Here is an 11,386-nt window from a genome sequence, read left to right as displayed (position 1 = left end):
TTTATTTCGTTACAAGCAAATTTTTTCGCACCTCCTACTCCTCTCAAGTTATCGCATCTTACATTTCCCAAATAGCAAGCTGAAAAATATAATTATTTTTGTTAACTCACGTATTTAACCCTTTAAATTGAGCATTATATTAGCACCCCTTTATATTTTTTTTGCTTTATTTCAAAGACTGCATAAATTCTTCATCCACAATGTATGCAATTTTTGATATATATTCGTATATGAATGAAAATAATTTTAAGAATTTAGGACATTAGGAAATTGTTTTTAAAAGCAGTATTTTTACTTTTTTAAAGGAAAAGTGCTATATTACAAGCCATTGGTTTGACTCAACTTTATTTAAATCTGCTTCTAATAAATCTTTGTTCCAAAATTTTTTTTTTTTTTTGTATTTAAAGTTTTTGACATAAGTACCCCTGCAAATAAATATTTATAATAAAAAAATACTAAAATATTTTCAAAAGACTTGAAATTTGTTGTTCTTACCTTTGTGTTTCCTCGATTGTTTTAAGAAATATTTTAAAAACCTGTTAAATGCTTCTCAGAGATAATACCCTAAATGAATGTTTTAAAGAATATGATTATTAACAACGCAATCGACTAAACTAAAAATAATAAAAAATAGTTAAATAAACAAAGAATAAGAAATGCTATTATAATGAAAATAATTTTCACTGTATTTTGGAAGTTTAGAATAGTCACTCACTTTTTTCTCACTTGGCGAGTAAAATAGATATACGATCACGCCCTTTATTCATTCTGTAAATAAAATAATTTTGTTAACAAAATAGCATTCATTTACGCTGTCTGTTAAATAAATGAAGAAATCAGTATCTGAACCTGTTGTTGTCCATAAAAATATCACTATAACTTATTGTGTCTTAAAAACCTGTACTTGAAAAGAAATTTCCAACCGGTATTAATATTGTATTGATTAAACAACATTGCATCTTATTTTGATAACCTTTTTGATAACAATGAAGCATTAGAGTTGGAGCCTTTGTGAGCTTCGCTGTTATCTAGTAGCCCAGCGCTAGATTCCTTAGTGGCCTTTTAATAGCCCAGCGCTGAGCGTTTGGAGTTGGCGATTATTCATTTTCAATACTTTTACTATACACGTACTAATTTCATATAAGAAAAAATCACTTTGACAGTTTTGTTTATTTCGAATTCATAATAGCTATTATTCCAGATTTTAGTCTTACTAATTAAACTAGGTAGTATGTATTTAATATTACTGATGAAATTGCTAGTATATTAAATTAGTTAGTGAATACACACTATAGTTGGAAATTGTAATGTCAAAGCTTAAATTTAACTTGTTTAATTTAAAATATAATTAAAAGCTACTATTTATCTGATTCCACCCCCTCAGATGACCTTTATTTTGTATTTCAAAAATTAAACGAAATCAACTTCTCCTAAAACAAAATAGGTAAATATTAAACTTCTATTATTATTATTCATTTTTACGCCATTTGAAAGTCCTGATTTTTTATTAAAAATTTATTGTATTGTGCAATTGACCGCATATTAATGGTCTTCTTTAAAATAATTTTAGAAACCAATACACAAACGCTATGGAATAATGAGGATAAACAAAATAAATTATTCCATTTAACTACGTGTACGTATGTAAGTACATATACATACGTACTTCTGCTTAGGCAATAGCCATGCTTGATTAGGTATCCTTGTTTTGCTTCATAATTATTTTATTAGTCAGATCAAACCAGTAATTGTTTTCTAATATTTTTAATTAATTGTAAAAGTACTACGCAGGCAAAATTTTGAAAAATGAGTTTTTCATTTTGCCCTTCATTTCTGTAAATGCAATATAATGTAAAACCAATTTTTATTTTTAATATTGATTTTGTAATGCTAAAATGACTTTTAAACTTATTAATAATATCCCAGCTCAATATATGGACATTTTTAACTTAAAATTTTTGGTGGTGGTTTGTATTTGGTATAGCAGTTTAATATAAAAATAAATTTTATTAAATCATTTTATATTTGATGCTATTATTTTTTTCAAGCCGGAAAAAACTCAAAGATATACGAAAGCCAGTCTGTTTGAGGAACTCCAAAATATAAATTAGAAATTTAATACGCAATTTCTTTATAATTTTTTTTACCTCAACATTTTCACTTTCCATGTTTTTTAAACATCATAGATTGTTAACCTTAATTTAAAAAGTTAAGCAAAAATTAATTCAGACAACAAAAACATAACAAAAAATAAAAATGCTCATAAAAGAAAGTGTTCATATTTTTAGACATAGCTAATTTTCTGATTCGTTTCTAAAATTAAAGCAACAAAAGAAAGGCAAAGTGATCTTTGCAATCGATTATAATCACATATTTGATTATTTGAAAATATTAGAGAGTATTTTTTATTTAAATTATGAAAACATGTAATGCGAAAGTTGAGGAAGAATCAGATTGCGTGATTAATACAATTTATAGAAAACAAATATATACGGGGAAATAAATATAAACATTTAGCCGTTGTAAATTAAACAAAGCAATTAAAATATCTACCCATTTGCAGTTTTTTCTATTATTTTGAAGTAATTTAATTTGTATGATAAACAATATTTCAAATTAAATCAAAACATTACTCTTATCAATTACTTTTATAAGTCTTAATATTTGCTATACTATGCTCATACTTAAATTTTTAATGAAATTTATAGTAAAAACTCAACAAATTTCGTTTATTCCCTAATTCATAATAAAATACACATGTATCAAATCTGTATAATCTAACCAAAGTCCAATAACTTGTGGACTTCCAATAACTTAATGAAAAATGTAATTCTTGAATTTCATCCTTTCATATGTATCATATGTTGCATAATAAAGTTGGGTCAAACCACTGGTTTGTAATGTAGCACTTTTCACTTCAACAAGTGAAAATACTGCTTTTAAAAGCAATCTTATACTACAATATTAAAATTACCTTCATTCATTTCAAGGATTGCATACATTTAGGATAAGCCAAAAACAAAATTGAAAAAGCGTTGACATAATGCAGGAAATTAAGGGTCAATTGCGCAAGTTTACCGATACTACCGTTAACTTTCTGCATTTATAGAAATTTGGAAAAGCTTGCAGTTTCGGAAATACAAATTGCCAAAAATTCAAATTTTACAAATTTCAAGTGGCGATAACTTGAGAGGAAGTTGTGCTGGAAAAAAATTTTCTCTCAACAAAATTTACTATTATAAGTGTCTGAAAGCTGGTAAAATTTTGGACTCCTACATCCAGAAGCCTACAGGAAAAACTTTACAAAAAATTTAGAAAAAATGGATTTTAGATAATGATAAATTTTAACGACCATTTTCTTTTTTTTAAAGTTCAAATATGGTATGTTGCGGTAGCTACTTTTGTACGTTTGGAAGATTTCAAAAATGCTTATGCTTTCGATACAGTAAAGAGATAAAAAACTTTTAGAGGGACGGAAATAGGTAAGAATTTTCTAGTACAGAAATAAGTTCACTTTTTGTCAAAAATATTTTGGAGAAGTGCTGAAAGCTTTTATTCAAAATTGAAATGAATTTTTGCATAAACCTATATTAAAATCTTTAAAGAATGAGGTTGTTTTTGAAGTGGACATTAAATGTTGATACTTTAGTTATGATTGGCAAATGTCAGCAAACTTATTTTTATATCGCATAGTGTAACTTTTGTGCATAATACTCTACAACTGTATAACTAGCGAATTCCCGTACCTATGAACCTACGAGTAGATACGGCAATCTACCTTATAAGTGAATCAAAGCATTAAATTAACAATAACAAAAAATTTATTACGTTGAAATGAAGTTCTGGCAACCAAAAAAGTCACCATTATATTTAGATAATGGAGAAACACTAAATGAAGTAGCTTTAAAAAATTCCCTTTTTTTAAATAAAAGAAAAGTTGAAATGAGAAAGTTAATCGATTCAACAATAAAATCTTTCTTTTTTCCCACTTTTTCTTTAGACTTTTAACCTCTATATCTGCTGTCTCAATAAGATCAAGACATGAAACTCAAATTGAAAAAGTTTAACTTACATCAAAACAAAACACCTATTTAAATAAGAATTATTTTTATAAATTTTTTAATGTTAACTACTCAAATAATCACATAGAAAAATTAAACGTACACATTACAAACCTTTTTTTACCATTATGTTAAAAGATAATCTTAACAATTTTTTACTAATTTGCAAATTTGGCACTTTAAACATTCATAACTAAAATTGTTGAGAAAATAATAAACAATAGATTTGATTTTTAACGACATCCAAAATGTCTTGTTTTTGCTTTTTGTAACATACGAGTATAAAATTAACACTAAAGTACAAGTTTAGACGCAACACCATCTATAGTTAATTTGTGCCACGTTTTCAAAATATTATAGTTAATCATTTGCTTATTAATTTCACTCTTTAATGTTTATTGTCTGTCGAAAACTTCACTACCGTTTAAGATGGACAACAGTTTAGATAATTCTTCTCTTAAATATGTTTTGACGAATTCTTTTTCTCAAAAGCTTCAAATTATAAATTGAAGCAAATTTTAAAAGCTTATTCAAGATGCCAAAATCTCGACCTGACAAAAAAATTAGTGTGAACTCTAATTTTACACTTATATTTTTGTCTGGTAATAGTAAAAATTATTTCTGAATTTCTATTAAAACGATTACCCTTAATCTGAAGATTTTTAAATAAAAATAGAATTTCAATAGTATTTCAAAAATTCAATCATCTTTTTCGCGACGTTTCAACTATAATTCGATTATTCCTAAGGTTTCTTTCAGAAAACAAATTTAGGAAACGAGATTTTATTGGAGATTATAGATATTAGAAAGCTTTCTAACTTACATAATAATATATTTCACCCAGGTCTTCCTCGGTTATTGAATCTTTATATTATATTACTTTTGAAATTGTTACTATAATCTGAGTCTTTTTATGATTTCTTAGTCATTTGAACTAACTGGATTCAAAAATAGATAAACCAGATGAATGCACAGACAAAACAACCTGATAAAATTTACAGAAATCGATAGATATGAAAACTAAATATTAAAATACTAAACTAAATAATATCGAGTATGGAACAACTTTATTTATGAAACAATAGTGAAAAGTCGGTATATTTCAATAAAATTTTAATTTTTTTATCAAAATAACAATTATCAATAAGATAAGTAATAGTTAAGAGTTACACATAGCACTTAAAATTAATTAAAACCTAGAATTGGGACCATTCTGTGAGTTTTTGAACTTTTTATTGAAACCTTCTAAATTTTGAAATTCAATTGGCTTTTTTGCTGCATCCTCAGAATCACTAAAGATTTTCCAAAATGTGTGATCTTTTAAATTATGGCTAGGAAAATGAAAATATCCTGCGTAAAAATTTCATACAAAGTTGAAATCTAAAACAAGTAAAAACACTGAATTACACCGTGGACCTTCACAATCTGAGTATAAAGACTTGTTTTTGAAATATTTAGAATTAGCTTCCATGGCTCGAGCCTGTCAATTTTAAGGGTATATGTGCAACCAATAATTGAACACATAACTGTCAAATCGCACGAACCTGACTTTATTATTTTTCCGAATATTTCAATTTGACTTTTGAAGTTGTCAAGCTAGCCGAACTTATCCAGTCATGCAATAACACTTTGAAAATACATCTGGGCTACAATTGGACACGCGACTGTCCAATCTCATGCAGCTAACTTTATTATATTTTCCAATATATAAAATTAGCTCTTGGAGTTGTATGATAGCTGTCCAAATTAGTGCATTCAATCTATTGAAATTTTTAGAGTACGTGCAAAATATAATTGGAAACATGTATACAAAATTTCATATTAATATCTTTATTAGTTTTTGAAATATTTAACATAATTTTTTTGAATTGTACGGCAGCTACCCGAGCCCGTTGGCCGAATTGGTCCAATAACAATAAGATCCTTGGTACAAAGAAGCAACTATGATTTTTGAAGCCTCAAACAGCTCGTTTTCTTTGAATTTGCTTGATAGTTCAAATGAAAAACTTCTTGTTGCTTGGTTTGACATTAATTAATTTATTTATTAAAAAGCTAACCTTTTAAAACAAAAATTATACTAACGTACTTAAAATTAATTATTTCCCACAGAAATAGACTAGTAAAAATTTTATGCGTTTAGGAAATTCATAATTTTCTAATGTTAACTTACGTATCATATCGGGTTCAATTCTACTTAAGGTAAAATTAACAAACAATAAAGTTGGGTCAAACCAATGGTTTGTATTGTAGCACCTTTCCCTTCAACAAATGGAAATACTGCTTTTAATCAATATAGTCTATGTATACCTACGACACTATTAAAATTATTTTCATTCATGTACGAAACTATTTCTAGGATTGCATACATTTAGGATGAACGATTTATGCAGTCTGAAGTAAAGCAAACATAAATTTCAAGAACGGTTCACATGATGTTCGATTTTAAGTGTTAATTATGTGAGTTAAGAAAAATAATTATATTTTTTAATGACACGAAATTTACCGTTAGCTTTCTGCGTTTATATAGAAATTTGAAAAAGCTTGTGGTTTCGCAAATATAGGGTGCCAAATATTCAAATTTTACAAATTTCGCGAGGTAATAACTTGAGAAGGGGTGGAGATGGGAAAAAATTTTCTTCTAACGAAATAAACTATTTATGAATATCTAAGAGCTGCTAAAATTTCAGACTCCTGCAACGTACGGTGTAGAAGAAAAATGGTATTAAAAATTTGGGGAAAACGGGTTTTAGATAACGGTAAATGTTAACCGACACACGGACAGACGGACGGAGGGACGGACGGACGGACGGACGGACGGACGGACAGACGGACGGACGGACAGAGTGAAACTAATAAGCACTTTTTTTTTTTAAATTTTTTGGAAAAGAGAATTTACAAGACCTGCAGTTTATTTGTTATGTCTATTTTATAACTATAATCACAAAATGGCCTTTGAGATTTACCGTATATCTTAAATCTTGTTTTTTTTTTCTTGAAATTACTTAACTTTTACACCCTTGAAGATAGAAAGCTGAAATTGAATACGTATACATAGATCTTTACTAGAAACTTATTTCCGTAGAACAAAATTTTTACCTATCTCCCCCCCTCTAGAAGTTATACCCCCCCAAAACCATAAAAATGGCCTTTTTAACTATTTGTTACAATGAAACCATAAGCATTTATGAAATTTTGTAAACGCAGAAAGGCAGCGGTTCGCTTTCCCTAGCGCGATATACTATAGTTAAACTTTAGAAAAACAAAATGGCCGTTTAAATTTACCGTTATCTAAGGTATTTTTTTTCCAAATTTTTGATTTCGTTTTTCTTCTAGACCTCAGCCTGTAAAAGCTTAAAATTTTAGGGGCTTTTAGACATTAACAAATAGTTCATTTCGTTAGAAGAAAATTTTTTTCCATCTCCACCCTCTCTCAAGTTATCGCCTCTTGAAATTTGTAAAATTTGAATTTTTGACACCTTATATTTACGAAACCGCAAGCTTTTTCAAATTTCTGTAAACGCAAAAAGCTAACGGTAAATTCCATGACATTAAAAAATATAATTATTTTTCTTAACTCATACAATTAACCCTTAAAATCGAGCATTATGTTAACCCCACTTTATATTAATTTTTGCTTTAGTTCAAAGACTGCATAAATCGTCCATCCTAAATATATGCAATCCTAGAAATAGTATTGTATATCAATGAAAATATTTTTAATAGTGTGGTAGATATACATAGACTGTATTTAAAAGCAGAATTTTCACTTGTTGAAGGGAAAAGTGCTACGATACAAACCATTGGTTTGACCCAACTTTATTTTTGGTAATTTAAATAGATGAGAAAATAATAATGAATATAAAAAAAATATAGAATTCAGAGTATTTGTTGTTCCACAACAGAAGACTTCACTCTTATGCCCGCCTCTAATTGTTTCACCTGAACGTCTTGCATCGAACAAGATGTCTTCTTCTTTTTATACCTATTTAAATAGCTATTCTTGTAAAAACCTATTTACAAGACCAGCAGTTTATTTGTTATGTCTATTTTATAATTATAATCACAAAATGGCCTTTGAGATTTACCGTATATCTTAAATCTTGTTTTTTTTTTCTTGAAATTACTTATCTTCTACGTTTGAAAGTTTAGTAGCTTCCCTAACCATTTTTCTCACCTTCAGAATTTTCTTCCCTCTAAATTGGTAAAATTTTAATTTTAAGCATCTTCTATTTCCGAAAGTGCAAACTTTTCCAAATTTTTATTCAGTGTAACCCAATTAATTCAATCAAATCCGACCATTGTTTTAACGTCTCTTTTAATTTTTTTCTCATCCTAAATGTGTATAGAATAATTTGATATACTTTTATATGTTATCTACCGAAAATAATTAAATAAAAGATTATTTTATTAAAGGTCTTTAACTTGTTCAAGGCGAAACTGCTACTTTATAAGCAATAAGTTTAATCCAAATTTTTTGATGATTAAAAATCCTTGATATAAAATTAATAGACTAGCTTTTATCAGCAATACATTTATAAATTACTCTTCTCTACTTTAATATTAAAATTTTTGTTTATTCTTTCATATCTGCAGGGCAAGTTATTTTTCTACATATTTTTTTGTATATAAGTACTTTTAGCAATAGGAATTCCCAAAAAAAAAACAAAAAAAAAAAACCAATTTGCTTTACGTTCAAAAAGTGGAGAAACCTATGAAAGGGAATTCCAATTCTTTTTGCATAATAAATTATTCACATATGGGTAGTTTGAGAGTTAATATTTTTATACAATCGTCGAAAAAAAAATTTTATTGTTTACCATTGTTTATTATTGAAATGTTATCTTGATTGATTTTTAATCGCAGAGATGAGATTACATAACGAAGACATATTTATCGCTTTCGTAAACTCAAACGATGTCAAACATTTGTCATCATAGCAGTTTTAAGTGTATGTCGAGTGACCAGTACAAGTGAAATCACATAATGCTTAAGAAAATCCGTTTTGGTATTAAAACAAAATAACTTCGTTAATAAAATATTCATTTCTAGGCATTATCGAATGTGCGTGCATCTTTTCCACTCGACAAAAATTTAGCATGATAAATACTAATATCAGAGCATTAGTAATTAAGGCAGTTCCTGAGAAAGCAGTATGGGGAAATTTTGTCATTAATTTTTTCATACCTTTGTTGATTGTAGCTCAGTTGGCACAGTACGCAGGTAACCGCCCGGTATCCAAAAAATGGCAGATCACCCTTCACACAACTGCATTTGTTATGCACAAATTTGTTTTGTTTATTTCTTTAAGAAATTTGTAAAAAAAGGCAGCTTCACGTTGTTATTTTTTATTTTTACTTATAAGTTCATTTAATACTTGCTTATAATTACACAAATTAATAGTTTTCTAGAAGCTCCTAGCTCGAATGACATCAAATTCAAATATGTTCGAAAATATTGAAATAAAATAAAGTCATTAATACCTACATAAATACTTTATTTAATGAAAGAAGAACAGTTTAAAATTAGATTAGGTAATAAGCCGTTAACTCGCAAAATATGAAAAATTACTTTACCAGCCATTATAATTAATCAATGAGTAATAATTTCAAACAAAACAACCAAAATCTTACAACTCTTGTAAATCTTGTTCTAGCATAATGTTCATGAATATTATATAATTTAATATAAATCTATTAATGCTCCGCAAAAATATATCAATATTGAAACCACAAGCATGTCATAAACACACATTCTACACTATTCCTATATAAACTTTACTAAAGATTTCAATATCGTTCTTTGCAAGCTTTATCTACACCAAACAAACATCTGACGTAGTCAGCACATAACCGACCGCATTGTGTATTGTCTAGTTAAGTGAAAATGTGTAACATATAAATATGAATATTATAAAAATGTCTGTTAAATACTTCTTTCCAATTTTCAGTGCGTTAGTAAGCTTTTAGTTAACATAGTTAGAAAATTGTAAATTTAGCTCTTAGCAGAGTTTCGCTTTGTGCTACCCGAATTCCCTGAAATGCTCGCCAGCTAGTTTCGGTAACAACCAGAACTCAAATATCAAATTTCAAGAAATTCCATCAATTCGTTCCATAGATATGGTGAAAAATGTAAAATCGCCCCACAGATCAGTTTTCGAGCCCTAATCTTTCCAAAAAATTTATATGTTCATTGTTTTAATACGAAGAATTTAAATATTAAATTCCAATGAAATCGGTTAATTATTTATCTTTATATACGCAAAGGAAAAAGGAAGAGATATTTAATAACATAAAGAACCTGGAAGGAAGTAAATTCTATTTGAAAGGGGATTACACGAATGAACAAAGAGAAATTCGAAACAACTTAGTAAAGACAAAAAAACAGTTAGAGGCGGAAGGAAAACAAGTTTCAATTAAAAAGAATAACTTGTTTGTGAACGGCAAAAAAATTGAGGTAAACGCGTATACAACCAACTCAGACAATCAGAAAAGATTAAGGTCACCAGAAGAAACGGAAAATATCAAAAAAGACAAATTAAGAAAAAATTCAATAAGAAATGAAGGTGAAACTATTTAGTTAATCTGTGTAACTCATTGATCAAACGGCACGACCAAGGCAAGAAAAAGGACAAGATTATAGTTAAAACTTAAAAAGATATGAGGAAGGCAACGGGAAACCACCTCATAAATATCATCCCTAGTAAATCACCACTTAAAAATAAAAAAAATGGATTCTCGATTGCAACATGGAACGTAAGAAGTTTAATGACACCAGGAAAATTTGAAAATTTAGAAGCAGAAAAAAAACGACTAGAAATAGATATACTGGGAATTAGCGAAACTCACATGAAAGGCAACGGAAGGTATGTAAAAGATGATAATTACTTTTTGTTCTCAGGACTCGATGAAGATCAGGCTCAATTATTTGGAGTTGGAATTCTGATAAACAAAAACTTAAAAGACTCCATAACTTGCGTCATACCAAAGTCCGAAAGGGTAATTTTTAAGCAACTCAGAACAGACAAGACTAACATGAATATAATCCAAGTATATGCTCCCACGGCAGCAAGTAGCGAAGCTGAAATAGAGAAATTTTATGAAGATCTACATGATATAATGAAGAATACAAAAAAGAAAGATTGTACAATAATTCTAGGTGACTTCAATGCAAAAATTGGAAAAGGTGTAGTAGGGAACATAGTTGGCAATTATGGGCTTGGAAAAAGAAACGAAAGAGGTGACATGTTAATAGAATTCTGTACAGAGCACGAGTTAGTTGTTACAAATACATGGTTCCAGCAACCAAATAGAAGGCTGTATACATGG

The sequence above is a fragment of the Condylostylus longicornis genome, unplaced genomic scaffold (genome assembly GCF_029603195.1).
Source record: "Condylostylus longicornis isolate FDR11 unplaced genomic scaffold, ASM2960319v2 ptg000048l, whole genome shotgun sequence".
Classification (NCBI taxonomy): domain Eukaryota; kingdom Metazoa; phylum Arthropoda; class Insecta; order Diptera; family Dolichopodidae; genus Condylostylus; species Condylostylus longicornis.
This window is presented reverse-complemented; position numbering follows the sequence as displayed.